Genomic DNA, 15312 nt, shown 5'->3' on the forward strand with positions numbered 1-15312 from the left:
CGGACCTCAGTCACACCGCCTTCTAGTCAGCCACGTTCTCAACTACAAGTTGCCTTATTACACGGAAGAGGGTGGCAGTCTCTGCCTCTGGGAGGATGTCAGGCCTTGGGTGTGGTCAGGAAAAGAATCCTCCTTCATAGGTAAAGCCTTGCTTTCGTTTTTTAGTAGTCTTGTCGAGATATAATTTTTGTACCATTACATTCTCTGAATTTGATGCAATTGTTTAGTTTGATGATTTTAATTAAATGTATGCAATTGTATAACTGTATCTAAAAATCTAAATCTACTGTATCTAAATCTAGTTCAATGTCAGGGGGCATCCACTGCTAGAAATTTCATATAAACAAATCACGCTATAGGTAGCCCTTTATGTCTAGCTTTTTACTTAGTATCTGGGGATTTATTCATGATATTTCATATGTTTTCAATGGTCAACTTCTCTTAGTTGCCGAACTATTTCCCATGGCATAGCAATAGCACTTTGTGCTTGCCTATTTACCAGGCGTGAATATCCACTTGTTTCTAGCTTAGAGCTCCTATTTGTGATGTTACTAAAAGCATGGCCCCAGCTTTGATCCTGCTGTAGCAGTGCACAGCTGCTGGGAAGTGAACCTTAGCTACACTGCAAGTTTAAGGCCACCCTGGGCTATGTTAGAGCCCGTATATATAATATATCTATTATAAGTATTATATATATGTGCTATCTCTGTGTGAACACAGCTTTCATTTCTCTAAAGTAGTTACCCATAAGTTACCTAACTGGGTCATGGACTGTCCCTAACTTCTTAAGAAATTTTCCAGTTGAATTTTACATTTTCACCAGCAACGTATGCCGGCTCTACCTTCTCTATGTCCTCATCAGCACTGGGCATAGTTAATCTCTTGGATTACAGTCACCCCAGTAAGAGTGTTGTGTCATCCTCTGATGGTTTTAATTTGCATTTCCCTACTAATAAACAATGCTGAACACATAGCAAGCTGTGAAATCGCATTGAAGCACTGCTTTGGTTTCAGCTAACAAATTATTATGTGTTGTATTTTCATTTCTATTCAGTTCATTTCCTAATTTCGTGTGTGTGTGTGTGTCTGTGTGTCTGTGTGTGTCTGTGTCTGTATCTATGACTGTGTGTTTCTCTGTGTGTGTATGTGTGTGTGCATGTCTATGTGTGTATGCCCGTATGTGAGTCTATGTCTCTCTATGTGTGTCTCTGTGTGTCTAGGTGTGTATGCACTGTACAGGCCTAAGTGCATACACAGGTGTACTGGCTATTTACCTTCTAAAGCAATCCCCCTCTAGTTTCTGTGACCAGTAACCCATATCCGAGGTGTTCCAGTGAAGGCTCTAGATGACCTACTGAAAATATTCTCCATGTCAAAAATTAGAAGCCATTCCATACTCAGTTGTTCATCTGATTTACATAGCAACATCTGACAGGAGTCAGCAGCCTGCCTGGGGCTGGGGACCTGTGCTGAACATGCCATAACTCTCACACTGGAGAAACATCTGATACCAGGGAAGGGCATGGTAGATGAGCAGTGGTAAGTACACCATGGAACAAAGTGAACAGGCTGTTACAAGGGCTGGTGCACAGCAGGGACAGGTAGTCTAGACTGGGGGATCAAAGGACTCTTGGAAGAATCAGTCTGGGCTAAGAGTGAGGGGGAGTCAGTACTGACCAGAAAGCTAGCAGGCATGTGCTACATATTAATAATGGCCAAGAGGGTTCAGCTTTACCCCTCACCTACTTGTTCCTCCTTCCCTCCCCACCTATGGGATTGGGTGTGACCTTCTAGAAACAATGGCTCTTTATTGGTTTGTTTTCTGTAGCCCAGGCTGGCCTCAGTAACTATGTAACTGAGTAACTATGTAACGATGTAACTGAGGGAACTCCTGGATTGCAGGCCTGCTCCGCCATCCCTGGCTCATTTTCAGATTTGTTTGAGCCAGATGGATTTAGACATTGGGCATGTGGTAACACCAGTAACACCAGACCTGATGATGGAGGAAAGCCCTGAAATTCCTGGCAGCTTCCACATGTAACTCGTTAAACCAGCTGTCTGGGTTTCTCTAGATAAGCTTCATACATCTCATAGGACTGGATTTAAAATCCTAACTTCTAGTCCCTGGTCAAACTACTGAGTATGTAAGGCAAATCCTGTCACTGTCTCATGTCTTTGTTAATAGTGGCAGTAGTGGCAAGGAGGGGGACACCAGCCTGCAACTGTGTCTTTCCTCTAGTATGATAAAAGGAATTGTTTTTTTTTTGTTGTTGTTGTTTTTTTTTTTTAATTCAAAACCAAGTGCAAGTGATTCTTGAATGGGAGATGCCACAGAGAGCAAGCTCAGATCGTCAGTAAAATGAAGGAGACTTTATAAAACATGCAAGCAGAGGCCACACTGGTCCCCAAACTCACTAAATAGTTGGGGGTGGCCTAGATAACCACTGCTTTTTCTGGCCTCTGTGTCCCAGGTACTGGAATCACAGGCATGTGCCACCATGCTTTACTCTTGGGCAGAGTTTAGGAATAGAGCTGGAGTCTTGGCATCTCTTGTATCTCTCTCAGGCTTACTCTATCCTCTCTCATAGGCCTCTTTCATCCATGTAACTAAAGAAAGCATTCTGAACATCCAATAATCCACTCACAAGTACTGAAGCACACCAGATCTGTCTCTAGACAGCAAGGGGCACTTACTGACTGTTGTATGTCCCCTACTTCTCCCCTCCTCTGCAGAATTTTGTTCTAGTCTTCTCTTTTTTTTATCTAATGTATTTGTCTGTTTTCCTTTTATATATGACTGTGTGCCACATGTGTGCCTAGTACCCACTGAGTCCAGAACTGTGCCTCAGGTCTCCTAGGACTGGAGTTACTGACAGCTGTGAGCCTCCATTCCAGTGCTGGGAGTCAAACCTGCATCCTCTGGAAGAGCAGCCAGTGCTGTTAACCACGAAGCCCTCCCTCCAGCCTCACAGTTCTAATAAAGAACTATTAAAATAGGATTCTAATGAATGGGATTACTTTATATGGTTTAAATTTTTTGTCATCTGCCAACTGTCTTTAAAGACTGTAAGGGTGAGGAGAGATGATACCTTCCCTGCCTATTATAAAGGCCATAGCTGACATCCCTATGACAAAAGACAGGTTGACAACTTTAACAATAGACAAAAAGGAGCCTGCAGATTAAAGACCCAAAAGCTTACAAGTTGAATGGTAGTGTTTCACTGTTTGGGGCCAATGGAGCAGACACAGCCATGTATATGTGTGTGTGTGCCGCTGAAGACAGACAGAGGGGACCCTACAAGGCACATCTGTTCCAATTCTTCTTGGCCCCTTCTTGTTGCATCTCATTCTTAGGAATAAGGCAGGACCCTCTGGAGTGCAGGTCTTCATCTCTTTCTGGTCAACCCAGCAGCAGAAAGGCAGAGATTTTATGGCTATCCCTGGGGAAAGACAAAGTTCAGGTTTTGATGACAGCCTGGAAGAAGGCACACTGTGGTTTTGGTGGCTCACCTTGGGAAAGAAAGAGGGATGGGAGAGGCAAGAGGGCAGGAGAGGGTCAGAGAGAAACCTTGCTTTGGAGCCCTTCACTCTGGAGTGTCAGTTTCTGAACATCAACATTCTCTAATCTGAAATCCACTCCCCTAACCCATTAAGCCAACATTGGACCAAATTCCTCAAAACAGGCCAGTGTAGTCATCCAATCCACAGCCGCATGTCTCCTCTCAGGGCACTGGATACAGACGGCTCCATCAAGAGGCGGCCTCTGCAGGGCTCAACCCACCAGATCTCCAATTGTGTTTCTATAGGCACAAAAGAAAACAAGGAGCAAAGACAAACTGTGGGCTCGGTTTTTCAACTGTAGACTTCCCGTGGAGAAGTTCCTATTTGGGTTCCAGCATGTTCAAGCTATAATGTTTTGGGCTGAAGGATGATTTCTGAGCTATTCCTGAGAGGGCCATACAGCAGCATGAAGGACAGTAAAGCTCATGGTTATTTCTTTTCTTTTCTTTTCTTTTCTTTTTTTGTTTTTTGTTTTGTTTGTTTGTTTTTTCGAGACAGGGTTTCTCTATAAAGCCCTGGCTGTCCTGGAACTCACTCTGTAGACCAGGCTGGCCTCGAACTCAGAAATCAGCCTGCCTCTGCCTCCCAAGTGCTGGGATTAAAGGTGTGCGCCACCACGAAAAGTCTTCATCCTATCACCAACCAGTTTGCAGGGCTTCGGGACATGATACTTTTGACATCAGTGATTCTAAACTAGAAGGTTGGGGGGGCAGGGGGAGGAGTCACTATTATAGTTAGAAGAGTCACAGCCTGACACTGGAAGGAAGGACAATAATTGGCTCTCAACCTGAAATGGTGATGCATACTTTTAATCCCGGCACTCAGGAGGCTGAAGCAGGTGGATTTCTCTGAGCATGAGGCTAGCCTGGTCTAGTCCAACCAAAGCTACACAGAGAGACCTTGTCTCAAAAAGAGGCAGAGCTCGTGAGGGTCGAGGGTTGGGGGGGTGGTTAAAGGGGGATGTCTAGCCAGATTGCAAGTAGATACAACACCTCAAAACCAATGAAGCAGCTGGGCAGTGGTGGCGTATGCCTTTAATCCCAGCCCTTGGGAAGCAGAGGCAGGCGGATCTCTGAGTAGGCCAGCCTAGTCTACAGAGTGAGTTCCAGGACAGCCAGGGCTACACAGAAAAAGCCTGTCTCAAAAAAATAATAAATAAACAAACAAACAAAAAGAAAACACAATGAAGCAGAGTCTAAGAACAAATTCATGTATAAGGGTTTGTTTGGTTTTTTTTTAACAATTTTTCTTTCTTTAGTCACCCCATTTTCAGAGATAATAACAGTGAGGCTGACTAATCCACAAAATATATTCAGCCTCCGTCTGATGATTTATGGAAGCAGTGACTGATTGCATGTCTGTTCAGCATGTCTGTTCAAGCTCACATTGTGTGCAGCAATTGTGATGAATGGGTTCTGTGCTACAATTAGAAACAAGAAGATACAGGGAGCCGGTGCAGTATGGCTACCATTTATAACAATAATGTATGAAAGTTTTCACCACAAAGAATCACTGAAGAGATAAATATAGTTAATCTGATTTAAATGATATACAATGTAATCAATGTGTCAAGCATGACATAATACCCTATTAATATATTCTATTTTTTATGCTCTTATGGATCAGTTAAAAATAAAAAGTATACTGGGGATGGTGGTATGGACCTTTAACCCCAGCACTTGGGGGACAGAGGCAGGCAGAAGGTTTCTATGAGTTCAAAGCCAGCTTGATCTACATAGTGAGTTCCTGGACAGCCAGATCTACATAGATAGATACTGTCTCAACAACCACCACAGTCCAGTAGAAAATAAATAAGGAAAAAAAGTATCATAGGCTGAGGAGATGTCTCAGTCAATAAGTGCCTGCCATGAAAGCACAAGAACCAGAGTTCAGATCGCCAGTGTTCACGTAAACGCTGGGGGAGAAGCATGAGGAAGGGGACAAAGACAAGTGGTTCCTCCCAGCTAGCCAACCGGTGAGCTCTGGCTTCAGTGAGAATAATAAGGAAGTGAGTGGCTAAGGATGGCATCTGATGTGGCTTCTGGCCTCCACATGGATGAGCACACACATGCATACGTACACACGTGCACACATGCACACATATGCATAGCATGTACACAATGGTGATGAGCTAGTTAATTATAGTAATGGCAGGTCATATAGCAAGGTCGTAAACTTATTACAACAATGATAGGCTATATAACAATGCCTTGACTCAAAGCACTGAGATAGATAGATAGATAGATAGATAGATAGATAGATAGATAGATGATAGATGTGTAGTGTGTGCTCTTTGCATGAGAATCTCATGACACTTTTGGGTTTGTTTTCTTGTCTACTTCCAGACAGGGCCACGTGTAGCCCAGGCCAACACTTGAGGACCGATTTGACCTTCTGATCCTCCTGCCTCTACTTCTGAAATGCTAAGACTTAGACACATGCCACCATGCCTGGCCTTTAATTTAGATTTGTAAAAAGCCTCCCCAAGCTAGGAAGCCAAGCCAAAGACTCGGCATTGGACTGTGCCTCTGGTTCCTCTACCAGGGGCGAAAGCCTCTCTCGTCAAGGTCCCCCAGATGCCGAGGTTTCTGGGCCAGCACTTAAGTCACCCACAGAAACAAGGTAACAGGTCAGTTTTTCCAATGAGCAGGCAGCATTAAGGTGTGACTCCTTAAAGCAAGCAGTCACACGTGGCAATGTGACATTCCAGTCACAGTGCGAGTGGTGTGAGCTTGCCACCATTTCTATTAAAAAGAGCACAGATTTGAACACTAGTGATATGGATGGGCTTATTTATTTTCACATAAAAACTGAATCTTGGTTATACTGCAGATGAAAGGAATCTTCAACATTGTTCAGAATTGAAAATATTATGATTTTATAACTGTCAATGCTCAGACTATTTCCTAGATAAATGTTATACAAAGTATCAAAAACATCAGAAATCCACGGGATATGGGACTTATAATAATTTCATTATTATTAGATTTTTGACTAAGAGACATGTAGGCTCCTTTGGTACCCCCTTCACAGTTCAAAAAAGATATTGAGCATCATAACTTCCATATGGAGTTGTTCCAGCTGTGGCAAGGTAAGCCACTGAACAAGAATTGCCCTAATTCATCTACAGACAAAAATACTGTCCAGGAAAGGGCACATGATGAAGGATAGTCAACAGTTAGCTCTGCCAAGACAGAGTAAGATAGCCCTTCATAATTCCTGCTTCATGTAAGGTCTGTCAGATGGTTCTGGGCCAGAAGGCTGAAGACAGCTGCTCCAACATTATGAGAAATATAGGGGACTGTCCAGGTACCAGCTGTCTCTACAAACTGGTTAAGTTTTGGAAACTATGTTTTTGTGCTTCCTCTACATTCAGATAATATGTAATTCATTCTTGGATCTCTGGTAGGGTTGAAGACTAGTTATAGTTTCATAATCAAACTTCAGTTGTTTAGTATTTAGGAAGATGATGTAGATTTGAAAGGACTGTTTCCAGATGGTAATCTAAGTTAAAATCAAAACGTAATTCAGGTATAGAGTTGCAAACTCTTTAAGTTAGGATTGATGATAGAGTAATGTACCTAAATTGACAAAATTGATGGAATGGATTTTATTAGTGTATATTATACCTTGTAGTTATATATAGTTATAACTATGTTCATTGTATATCTGAGAGAAAAGGCCTTTTTTAATGGGTGGAAAGGTGAAGTGTTGTGGATTTGGATCATTGCTTATATTATATTTATTGAGTTCCCAAATTACACAGGAATTTGCACATCTGTGTGTGAGATGCTGAAGGTCCCTGCCCCCAGCTGGTTCTAATTAGTAAATAAAGTTACCATCAACCAATGGCTGGTCAGAGGGTCAGAGGTGGGATTTGAACTTTAGATTTCCTGGGCAAGAGAACCTTAGCTTTCCCGGGTAAGGGAGAAGGATTTAGAATCGATGCGACAGGGAAGCAGGAAGACAGGGCTTGAGAGCTGGAGAAGCAGGTGTGTGCAGCCATGTAAGAAAGTCCTAGACCGTTTGGGTCTAGGGTAGCAAAAATGGATTTTAGATTTTAGTAAATAATAATTCAGGAGTATCAGAGGGAAGGTGTTAGCAACATGGGAGTTTAGGAGTGGCCCAACCGTTGAGCTGTTTAGGGCATATTTAAAAATAAGACTCTCAGGCTGGCCAGGCAGTGGTGGCGCATGCCTTTAATCCCAGCACTCGGGAGGCAGAGGCAGGCAGATTTCTGAGTTCGAGGCCAGCCTGGTCTACAGAGTGAGTTCCAGGACAGCCAGGGCTACACAGAGAAACCCTGTCTCAAAAAAAAAAAAAAAAAAACAATAAAAAAGACTCTCGGGCTGGTGAGATAGCTCAGCGGGTAAGAGCACTGACTGCTCTTCCGAAGGTCCTGAGTTCAAATCCCAGTAACCATATGGTGGCTCACAGCCACCAGTAATGACATCTCATGCCCTCTTCTTGCATATCTGAAAACAGCTACAGTGTACTTATGTATAATAATAAATAAATCTAAAAAAAAATAATAATAAGACTGTGTGTGTGGTGTGTGTGTGTGTGTGTTTCACTCTAGAATCCAGAGCATTTTGGTGGGTGGCAAGGAACTCAGGCAGCTACTGGTGGAGCAGGGCAATTTGAGCAGCAGCCTCAATTAACTTATGCAACAGTAACCCTCCATCCCTGCTGAGCCAATGATATAGGTGTGGCATAAATGCAACGCAACATCCAGCAGATTCAGGAATTCAATTCAAAAGAGTGGAGGAGATCTGACCCAAAAGGAGCCCCAACACATTCATCTTTGGCATAGGAACCCAAGAAGGGGATCTGTGGCTCTTCTAATGGTGTCTAGCTCACAAGAGAACAGAATCAAATGGAAAGACTGGGTCAGAGATGGCCAGTTTGGGGAGAGAGATTTTAGCTTTTTCCAAAAGACCATATTATTTTTGGCAAAATCCTGTCAACAAGAAAGGAAGTCAACAGAAAACTGAGCATGGGGTTGGCAAAGCTAGAAGAAAGAAAAAGCCTGTCAGTTGACTGAGGAATTTTTTTTTGGGGGGGGAGGGGGTAAGTGTGAAGGGAACAGTTAGGGTTGAAAACATAAAAGCCAGTCTTTTAATTAAGCTGAATGCAGACTCTACAGCAATTTGAGAAATGAAATAACCACAGGTTCAAATCACTTCCTGGCTCTTCCCTCCCCCTGCACCCCCCGCCTCCCAAAAGTACTCACTCGGAATGATTGCGAACGGAAAAGCTTAAGAAGCTGGGCATTAGCTGGGTGTGGTGGCGCGCACGCCTTTAATCCCAGCACTTGGGAGGCCAGCCTGGTCTACAAAGTGAGTTCCAGGACAGCCAGGGCTATAGAGAAACCCTGTCTCGAACAATCAAAAAGAAGAAGAAGAAGAAGAAGAAGAAGAAGAAGAAGAAGAAGAAGAAGAAGAAGAAGAAGAAGAAGAAGAAGAAGAAGAAGAAGAAGAAGGAAGAAGGAAGAAGGAAGAAGGAAGAAGGAAGAAGGAAGAAGGAAGAAGGAAGAAGGAAGAAGAAGAAGAAGAAGAAGAAGAAGAAGAAGAAGAAGAAGAAGAAGAAGAAGAAGGAAGAAGAAGGAAGAAGAAAGAAGAAGGAAGAAAGAAGAAGAAGAAGAAGAAGAAGAAGAAGAAGAAGAAGAAGAAGAAGAAGAAGAAGAAGAAGAAGAAGAAGAAGAAGAAGAAGAAGAAAGAAGCTAGGCGTCATGGTGCATACATGCCTGTAATCTCACCATCTGGGAGGATGAAGGAGAATCCTGAGCTTGGGGCCAGCCTGGCTGCCTAATGACACCATGTCCCAAAACAATAACAACTACAAAACCAAAAGACTTTCACAGCAGAGGATACGCTAAGGATGACGCGCAGCTGCAGCCCCCTGGAGACACACAGCTATCCCTACTCGCAGCTGAGGGCAACCCGGCCCACAGTGTGTGAATACCAGATCTTTGAGGTCTTGCCAGGCCTGGACACTTGAGCTGATGAAGAAAACAGCCCCTTGGTTATTGCAAATTCTTTCTTGTTTTACTTGGCATTTTCTTAGTCAGTGGATCGACCACATTTCTCTTATTTACTATTTCTCTTATGTGATATTTCTCTTGTGTGATTTTTCTAATTGAGCAGTGGAGTTCCCCACTTCCAAAAAGTTGTTATGACTTTATTAACCATATTAACCATTATTCCTGCTTCATGTAAGGTCTGTCAGGTGGTTCTGGGCCAGAAGGCTGAAGACAGCTGCTCCAACATTATGAGAAATATAGGGGACTGTCCAGGTACTAGCTGTCTCTACAAACTGGTTAAGTTTTGGAAGCTATGTTTTTGTGCTTCCTCTACATTCAGATAATATGTAATTCATTCTTGGATCTCTGGTAGGGTTGAAGACTAGTTATAGTTTCATAATCAAACTTCAGTTGTTTAGTATTTAGGAAGATGATGTAGATTTGAAAGGACTGTTTCCAGATGGTAATCTAAGTTAAAATCAAAACGTAATTCAGGTATAGAGTTGCAAACTCTTTAAGTTAGGACTGGTGTTACAATAATGTAGCTAAATTGACAAAATTGATGGAGTGGACTTTATTATCTTGATACTTTCCAAATAGACTCTCCTCGGAGCTTCTTGCATAAGGCCTCCCAATCACTTGCTGTTGTATCTAGAGATATTGCTCACAATTGCTAAATACCCTCTAGTGACTACACAAATACATTTTTGTAATTTAAAATGTCCTAGTTCCAGGGTAAAGGCAAAAAGAAAAAAAATTATTTTATAAAACTTAGGCCTATACACTGGCTGCCATTATACAATTGGAAAGCGGCAGAAAAATTAAGACAGTGTTTAAATATTGCCCTGATGAGGCATGAATTGGATGTTGCCTGTTAGGTTTCATACTGTTTGGCCTTCCGTATGCCAATGGGGGCCTTGATGGAAAAGCTTGGCCTCTCTAAGTGAAGACTTTGGCAGAAGGAAAGATTTAACTACAGTTTGGCTTTCACGCAGATAGGAATTTAGAGGTTTTTATTTATTTTCATTTTTTCTGTGTGCATTCATCCATGTGGTGTTTCGATATTCATGTGTAGTATGTGTGTGACAGGCTTGTGGAGACCTGAGGGTGACATCTTCTTGGATCACAGTTCGCTGACACCAGCTAGTATAGCTTGCTATCTTGCCCCATCCCTTGTCTCCAACTTCCAAGTCCTGAATTACAGGCTTTGACACCCACACAACATTTCTGTGAATTCTGGGGATGCCAGATCTGAACTCTGATCATAATGTTTGTGTGGCAAGTGCTTTAACCACTGAGCCATCTCTCCAGTTCATTATTTATACGCTTATTCCTATGTCGTGTGTGAGCGTATCTACACCATGGCAAGCCTGTGGAGGTCAGAGGACACTTCCTGGAATCATATTTCCCCTTAAGTTCCTTTTCTGATAAGCCATCTCACCTGCCCTGTTTGGTTTTTTTGTTTAAGACAGGGTCATAAGCAATCCAGGTCCAGCTGGTACTCAGGATGTTTTGGCATTTTTAACTGTAGTTCTAGCTTTTTTAATTTAGCATATTTCTGGTTATTTGTCCTAGTTGGCTTTTTTTTTCTTTTATTTTGTAAAGAATCATTTATTTATTTTATGTATATGAATACACTATAGCTGTCTTCAGACACACCAGAAGAGGGCATCAGATCCCGTTATAGATGGTTGTGAGCCACCATGTGGTTGGTTGCTGGGAATTGAACTCAGAACCTCTGGAAAAGCAGTCGATGCTCCTAACCGCTGAGCCATCTCTCCAGCCCCCCACCCCCCTGTTGGCGTTCTATTGCTGTGAGAAAAAAAAAAAAAAAACACCCAGAGAGGAAAGGGTTTATCTCATCTTATTCCTTACAGCAGGTCATGAAGGGAGGTCAGGACAAGAACTCAAGGTAGAAATCTGAAGCAAGAGGCCATGGAAGAACACATTTTATTGGCTTGCTACTCAAGCTTTCTTGATCAGCGTGTTTTATTATACAGCCAGGGAGGACTGTCTGTCTGAGAGGGGGACCAGCCACAGTGGCTCTCCCACTTCAATCATTAGTCAAGTAAATACATTCCAACACACAGACTTGCCTACAGGCCAATCCTGCGGGGACATTCTCTCAAGCGAGGTTACCTCTTCTCAACTGTTGTCTAACTTGTGTCAAGCTGACAGAAACAAACAAATAAACAAAAAGAAAACAAACTAACACAGTCTTGACACCAGGCTTGGGGTCACCCTTTTGTTCACAAAGATGAAAGAATAGCATTTAAGCCGGGCGTGGGGGCACACGCCTTTAATCCCAGCACTTGGGAGGCAGAGGCAGGCAGATTTCTGAGTTTGAGGCCAGACTGGTCTACAAAGTGAGTTCCGGGACAGCCAGGGCTACACAGAGAAGCCCTGTCTCAAAAAACAAAACAAAAAAACAAAAAACAAATAAACAAACAAACAAAGAATAGCATTTAAATGGGAAATAAAATGTAATTTCAGCACTTTAAATGCAGAGGCAAAGGATCACAAGTTTGAGGATATCCTAGGCTATGGAGTGAATGAAAGGCCAGCCTGGGCCACACATTGAAAAATCTGTTTCAAAAAGCGAAGATCTAACTCAACTAAAGCCTGTTTGTCTACCAGCTGTCTTAGGCACATTCCTTTTGCTCTGAAGAGGCACCTTGACCAAGGTAACTTACAGAAAAAAAAGAGTTTATTGGGAAATTGCTTATGGTTTCAGAGAGTTGAGTCCATGATCATCGTGGAAGGGGACACGGTGGCAAGCAGGCACTGGAGCTGAGAATTTACCTGTGAAAACAACAATTAGCTCTAAAACGTACATAATTTGAGTCTTCTTTTCAGTTCTTCAAAGACAAGATCCTCTGTTGAGCCCAGTCTGACTTCAAACAAGCTTCCTGCATCCGTTTCCCAAGTGATGGGAACTCAGGCATGTACCACTATGCTCAGCCTATAACTTTTATTATTAGGATTATAAAATTGCAAGAAATCAGTCACCCGGCAACTTCACTGCCCTCTACCTTCTTTACTCTGAAGCCATGACTAGGGTAACTCGCGCAAAGTCAGGGCCTGTAATCACTTGTGGCAAATACATACCAAGAATTAAACTTAATAGATGACTGATTAGACTGTGTCTATTTCTTTTGGAAAGTATGTTACTGGCCTTGGCAGAGTTTCCCACTACTTCTGGAGTCACCAGGGCAAGCTCAATGGATACAATATCGGCTTGCTAATAACAATTGAAAGTGGCCTGGAGAAATGGCTCATTGTGTAAAGAGTCTTGCTACTGGCAGCCAAGCTGGACAACCTGAGTCAATTACCTGAACCCACATGGTGGAAGGAGAGGTCTGACTTCCACAAGCCTCTACATGCACACCACGGTACCCCTGTTCTCCCAAATAAATGAATGTAGTTCCTAAGAATTAATGCAAAGATGTCTCAAGGCAATCAACAAATGTTGCTATTGCTTCTTTGTGGTAAGTCTAACCTGTAACAATGAGAGGTCAGGGCCATGTCTCGTTCTGAGCACCTAAGGCTGCAGTTGGGCATAATGCCCAGCGTGGACTGATTGAGTTCAATTGAATCTTGAGCTGCAAAGGAAATGAGCTGGGTTAAGTACTGGACTGGGAGGGAACATTCTGAGCTGCAGTCTTACGAGCAATTATCTTCAGGGAGCGAGGCACTTGCTGTTCTTTTCTGCTTTATACTTCTGGCGTTTTCCCCAAACCACGACTTCAAGGGCTGCAGCACAAGTTTGCTTCTAGAAAACGATGAGACCCTTCTCTCTCATTCCGTTTGAAAGTGTGGTTTTTACAGACACCATGAAGCCACACAGACAGGCAAACACTGCTGCGTGCGTGCTGCGGTCCACCAATGGCGGACCGCGTAGAGGCCGCGTTCCGTAAGATGACGTCACCTCAGACGTCACTGGGTCATGACCCTCTAAGTTTGTATAATTCACTCCACGACTTTAGTACAAGGATGACAACCACTGGCACATTCTCTGAATGTGTTTCCATAATCAAGAAGCATGTGTTGGGCTGGTGAGATGGCTCAGTGGGTAAGAGCACCCGACTGCTCTTCCGAAGGTCCGGAGTTCAAATCCCAGCAACCACATGATGGCTCACAACCATCTGTAACGAGATCTGGACACTCTTCTGGTGTGTCTGAAGACAGCTACAGTGTACTTACATATAATGAATAAATCATTTTAAAAAATGATAATTGCTATTTTAAAAAAAGAAAAGTAAATATTAATAGTAAACAAACAAAACAAAACAAACAAGCAAAAAAAAAAAAAAAAAGCATGTGTCTGTGGCTCTATAAAGACAATGAGGCAGCCCGAGCAAGACCGACTTCCTTCCCTCCCCACTTCCCACTCCACACCGGGCTATGCTTTGACGCCTTCCAACTCACTATTTTAATTTACTGCCACATTTCCAAGCAACGTATTTGTGTGGTTTGTTTTTTATGTGGGTCTCCTTTTCTATTGATTCTTCCTGTGGACTATGAGACTTCATCTGTTTCAGCGATCCGCTCCTCCCCTTCCAAAGTATCAAGGGTAAAAACTGAACAGAGAGATATGAAGCGTTACAACATAAGGATTATGCAATCATTCCCAAGCTGTTTCGTTTCTCCTGGAGTTGATAACTGTTTTTATTTGCTTAGTTTTGGGTGTCCCTGTGACTTCCTGGCTTTGTTTATTGCTCTTCTAGGACAAAACGCCATCATGCTGAGAACCAAATCAGAAAAGAAATAATTGTATCCTAGGATAAGCTCCAAGACCTGGAGGAAATGGAAGCCGGGTAAATTCGTGACATTAACAGAAATTAGAACAGTCTAATTCCTTGCCTTTGCTAACACTTTGACCTCAAAAAGTTAAAAGGAAGGGGCTGGAGATGGCTCAGCAGTTAGGAGCCTTCAATACTCTTGCAGAGGACCTGGGTTCAGTTCCCAGAAACCACATAGCAGGAAAAAATTAAAAAAAAAAAAAAAAAAAAAAAAATTGTCTGCAGCTCCAGTTCCAGGGGCTCTGATGCCCTCTTCTGGTCTCTTCAGGCACTGCGTGAACAAACACAAACGGACCAAAAACAAAAAGCAAAACAGAGAGAGAGAGAGAGAACTGGTACATGCTACCACATGGATGAACCTTGAGGAGCTAAGTACAAAGGCCAAATATTATTTTGAGCTTAACTCTCCCTAAGGATATTTGACTAGGAGTAGAGCATTGTTTGTGCAGGCTAAAGAAACTCCATTTTATACTAGGCAGCCATCTTGGTAGCCACTAGCCTTTTGTCTCTAACTGAAAATCTCTGAAAGATAAGTCTTTATAACTCTGGCTCAGTGACCCCCACCCAAAAATGTACAGCTGTGACTATCTACTTATTATATGTCTAGTTATATAATATATGATATATGGTATATGATGTATGACATATGACATGTATAACATGCTATATGATATATGATATCATGTGTAATATATAATACATATTATGTATAATATATAATGCATAGTAAATAAAATATAATAATATACAGTATGTAATATGTAATGTATAATATATAATATAAAATGTATACTTATATGTACTCTATATAATATATATGTATTATATTATATGCTATGTGTTACATTATGTATTGTATATTGTATGTTATAAGTTGCTACTTGTTATATATGTATATATGTATTATATGCATTTAATATTATTATG

The 15312-nt window shown here is 42.2% G+C and overlaps 1 long non-coding RNA gene across 2 annotated transcripts in view; it reads right to left on the reverse strand.

Moving 5' to 3' along the window:
* Positions 1-12272: 12272 nt before the first annotated feature.
* Positions 12273-15312, reverse strand: part of LOC110303643 (uncharacterized) — a 31611-nt gene continuing 28571 nt past the window's right edge. For both annotated transcript variants that reach the window (XR_015048496.1, XR_002378939.2), the window contains 3 exons: positions 14012-14163; positions 13083-13185; positions 12273-12385 (listed from right to left, as the gene is read on the reverse strand). This is a non-coding gene — a long non-coding RNA (uncharacterized LOC110303643). The remainder of the gene's footprint in view (positions 12386-13082; positions 13186-14011; positions 14164-15312) is intronic.

This window comes from Mus caroli, unplaced genomic scaffold (assembly GCF_978045245.1).
Source record: "Mus caroli unplaced genomic scaffold, Mus_caroli_1 scaffold_9, whole genome shotgun sequence".
In the NCBI taxonomy this organism is placed as follows: Eukaryota; Metazoa; Chordata; class Mammalia; order Rodentia; family Muridae; genus Mus; species Mus caroli.